Here is a 4,515-nt window from a genome sequence, read left to right as displayed (position 1 = left end):
GTCGGGACGGGATGACCTAATCACAAAAACAGGTATGACAGGGGCTTCAGGGGGTCTTTTGAAGGTCAGAACATACCTAGGGGGATCTACTGAGCATATAGAACAAGTTGATATCATCAAAAGGTAGCACTGTGAATTAGCTAAGAGATCGCGATCTCTTAACATCCTTCAGTGTGCATAGATTTGACAATACCAATGCTTCATACACATCATATCAATGCCATGGGCAAGGTACCAGCTCAAATGGATCATAAAAAGCTTGAAAAACACAAGAATTGCTTAAGTTTAGAGCTGCGAGGCCAGGAAATGGTCATACATAGGGCAAATGGGCTCCAATTGCACTCAAACCCTTCTAAGATGACTACAGACATCATGCTTCACATGTACAATGCTTCAAACACCCTTACTATGAGTCAGCTAAGAGATCGCGATCTCTTAACACAGGCCTAAACATGTACTAGAGTGAATGCATGGCATCAATCTACTGTGGTAAGCAATGGGGAACAAGAAACCAAGATAAAAAATCAATAGATAAGCTCCCAAGAGAGAAAAAATCGCTCACATATTGCCAAATGCCTTATATGTGCACAAGTAACTACTATGAGCTTGAATACACTGCAAGGGGTGGCCACATCATGCTAACAGGGTGGGACTGCTAACAAACTAACCTACAGGTTAACACTCTATGCAAATCAACAAGATCTGCGCCAAGAAGGGCTTGAATTGAGAAAGGATCGGAAGTATGGTGCAAATTGACCATATGCTTGTACTGGAGATGCAAAATTGCTTAAGGGAGGACTCAAATCTTGCCGCAAGGGTATCAGGGTCACCCAGGATCTAAATCAGAAAGTAATCCAAGCATAGCCTGCATCGAAAACATAGGCTATCAGCCCGAAAGGTCTCAAGGCTATCCGACATCATCCAGAGGTCGGCGGGGGTCATCACAGAAGGACAGAAATCTATATAAGTGCCCAAAATACCAAGAAGACTCAAAACATCGCTAAAAACGTTAAAAACACTCATGAGCTTGTAATTGCATAATTGTTTGCATTATTGTATACCAAAACATAATCAAGGGCATCATCTAAGTGCATTGAACACATGCATGTGCAAAAAAGGGTATCTCAAGAGCAGAACAAGAGATCGCGATCTCTTGTCACACACATAGATATGCTGAAAAAGTGTTCGGGAGTATAGTCCAGTACCTATCTAAGGCCTAGAGTATGCTAAGAGCACAAGGAAAACACTAAAAGCATACTCAAGCATCAATCTGGTGATTTCGGAGTGTTCAAGTCCTAAATCTGCTATATGAAGCACAAATTGAGTTTCACTTTGCACAAGAACATACCCAACATGTTGTATAGGCTAGGCACAGTGCATTCATGAAGAAAAACTACCCTCTCAAGAGTCAGCTAAGAGATCGCGATCTCTTGTTGCATGCTAAGTGATGAGGTTTGAAGCCATGAGCAGGTAGCCCATACCCTAGTGAATCCCTAGAGTCAAGCGGCATGGAAAATGGAGCTCTAAATCATGAGATATGATCAATTTAGTGTCTGCGTCATAAACGTAAAAACTGGTTCGTAAGTGTCTGCTTCTGCGAGCTCGAGCGAAGTGATGAGCGCTGGAATGATGATTCTAAAGCTTCGCTTACGTGGGCCTTGATGTGTTTTACCTACAGGTATCATGGCATCACAATCATATCAAAGGAGGAGCACTTACAAGAGCAAAGCAAAGATGCTAGAAGAAGCTCAACCCTTTGAGATCACAAAAGGCCAAGTTGCAGCGGAATGCTATGTAGACAAAGAGTCTTTGAGAGCTTTCCGAACAGCAGTCTTCACCGGATCATTCAAGACTCCGGAGGGATCTGTATGGAGTGTGCCCATTGTGCCGGACAATTTTGAGTAGATGCACAAGCACAAAGACGCCATGAGGATCTTCGAGAAAGTCAGTCTGAAGTCTTACTTTAACCTACCAGCTTGGATGCTAAGAGGTCGTACCAGCTGCTCAACACACTAGATGAAGATGGCAATGCCATCATAGAAGGCAAAGATGGTGCTCTAATCAATGTCAAGATAACTGAAGAGATGATCTCTGACGCATTAAAGCTTCCAAGAGGCAATCAGAGCCTTCTTACTAGAAATTCAGTGGAAGAAAGTCATGCAACATTTTTACTGTCACCAACCCAAGAGTACAGCTCTGAGGCTGTATACACAACAGTTCACACACGGCAAGGCAGTCCGCTACACCAGGCCACATCGAAGGGTAGCGGCATTCTTCTCTAGAGTGCCTACGGCCACTAGACAAATGTGGTCATTGAACTTTGCTGAGCTTGTCTTCTCAGAATTGAAGGCATTCGCCAAAAGAAAGAAAACGCCGAACATATTACACATGAATTGCGGCCAATACCTTAGAAGGTTGGCATACCATGCAGTGGGCATGATCGATGAGCTACCACCAGCCCATCCCATAGACCATTGGGTTTCTCTTTGCAAGCCGATGGCACAAACAGTGAAGTCGCAATCAGACACACAGTCTAACCTTACAAGATCTACAAGGGGAAAGCACGCAGTTGAGAGGGTAGAAGAATCTGAAGAGGAAGTAAAATCTACTGAAGATGAGGACTCTGATGAGGAGGCGACTGAATCAGATTCTGAAGAAGAAGTGGCACATACGCAAGAACAACAAGCCACAGGTGGAGATGAAGAACAAACTGAAGACCCGTTCCTAGAGCACCCCGCTCAACCAGAGAGTTGGGATAGATTTGATAGAGCAAGAACACACCGCACAAAGATTAAAGCTGATGTGGCACCAAAGCCAGCCAAGTCTAAAGCTGCGAGTTCAAAGAAAGAGGCATCAACTGCACAACAACTCCGCAGAGAGAGACAGCAAGATCTAGAGGAGTTAAGATTTATGACCAAGGGATTAGCTTAACAAGGCAAAGCTCAAGTGGAAGCTATGCTAGGAAAGAGACCACATGAAGGTTCTAGTGCTACTGTGAAGAAGCTGTAAAGAGAGCTAAAACAAAAGAGGTATCACAGCCAAATCCAGAGGAAACACAAGAAGCACAAACAAGTGCGCAACCACCTTCGCCGCCCGTAAGAGCACGGGCTGATGAAGAGCAAGAGGATCAAGGTAATCCAATGCCTGGCCCCATAGCTGATCCGGAGCCTGCAGGAATCACTCAGAATCAAGAGGAAATGCAAGAAGAACAAATGGAGCAACAGCAGGAAGATCCTTTACCGGATCCCTTGCTGACACAGCAGCCAACTCCTCAACCCCAACCTTTTACTGATGAAGTTATGCAAGATGCTCATGCGTTGAATGGGGTTGCCAAGGATCACGAAAAAGTGCAACAACAAGAAGCGGTTGAAGAGGTACAAGGACCAGTACAAGCTGAGGAACATCAGCCAACTCTAACAACTCAAGCGGAAGTGCAAGTTTTACAAGAGGTTCCTGAAGTATTGAAATGGATTGCTAAACTCACGAAACTCAGGATACAGAAGACGGTGTAAGCATCTGTGTGACAGGATCTTCCAATACAAAGACTTCCGCTGCATATACAACCAAGACAAAGAGAACAAGCACAACCCACATCAAGTGCTATGGGATCACAGCAAGGATCCACTATTTCTGAGAAAGTAGAGAAGGAACAGGTTGAAGAGCCATCTTCATCGATCTGGAAAGAGAAGAACAGCCGAAGGAAGCTCTTGTCTACCAACCAGGCACTCGTGGAGAAAAAGACATGGAAGAAGATGAAGAGCTGATTCTAATGTCTGCCCAAAGAATACAAAAGGATCTTGAAAAGATTATCAAGGCGGCAATGAATCAGGCGATGACTTTTAAAGAATACAACAAAACTTTAGCAGAGCGTGATGAGGAGCTAAAAGTGTTGGAATAATTAAGACTTTAAGTCTAACTCACACACACGTGATGCCAATCGGCACACCTCCAGCAACCGTCACTTATATATGGTTGTAACCTCCACATGGAAATATCAGTTCGTCTATGCATTCTCTCTCTCTCTTCATGGCTATGGCGTACTACGCAGCCTCATTCTGATCATCTCTCCTCTTCCCTCACATGGTATCAGAGCCTAGTTCACGATTTCCTGTGGTTCTACCCACTGGCGCTCCCTCTGATGGAGTTCTTTATGAATTTGTTGAGGCCGCCTGGCATCTCCCTCACGTCCAAACCAATCTCACCTGTTGTGTTAGGGGCAGATGCAGTTTTAGCCTTATTTGACGGATTCTGTACTCCAAGCCCAGGCACGCTGTCTATACTCAACCCAGATTCTGTAAACAACAATGGTACGACGTCAGCATCTATGCATGCACTCGAAATCAACATCTCACTCTTCAACGGCCCAAGGGTCCCACAGAAGATTGCTGAAAAGGACAACCAAAGTGATGGAGATTCCCAGCAAAAGGGCGTGCATGCAGAAGACAAAGAAGCCGCAGGCCTGATCAATTACGGTCTTTCTCACCCTGATTTTTCTGACGGCCATGAATATCGTCC

The 4,515-nt window shown here is 44.7% G+C and overlaps 1 pseudogene; it reads left to right on the top strand.

Annotated features, from left to right (window-relative positions):
- Positions 1-1,583: 1,583 nt before the first annotated feature.
- Positions 1,584-3,419, top strand: LOC147620384 (uncharacterized; annotated as a pseudogene).
- Positions 3,420-4,515: the final 1,096 nt, after the last annotated feature.

The sequence above is a fragment of the Cibotium barometz genome, chromosome 31, assembly GCF_041138505.1.
Source record: "Cibotium barometz isolate CiBa-2024 chromosome 31, ASM4113850v1, whole genome shotgun sequence".
NCBI classification, from domain to species: domain Eukaryota; kingdom Viridiplantae; phylum Streptophyta; class Polypodiopsida; order Cyatheales; family Cibotiaceae; genus Cibotium; species Cibotium barometz.
Note: the sequence above shows the minus strand (reverse complement) of the source record. Positions and strands in the feature narration are given on the sequence as shown.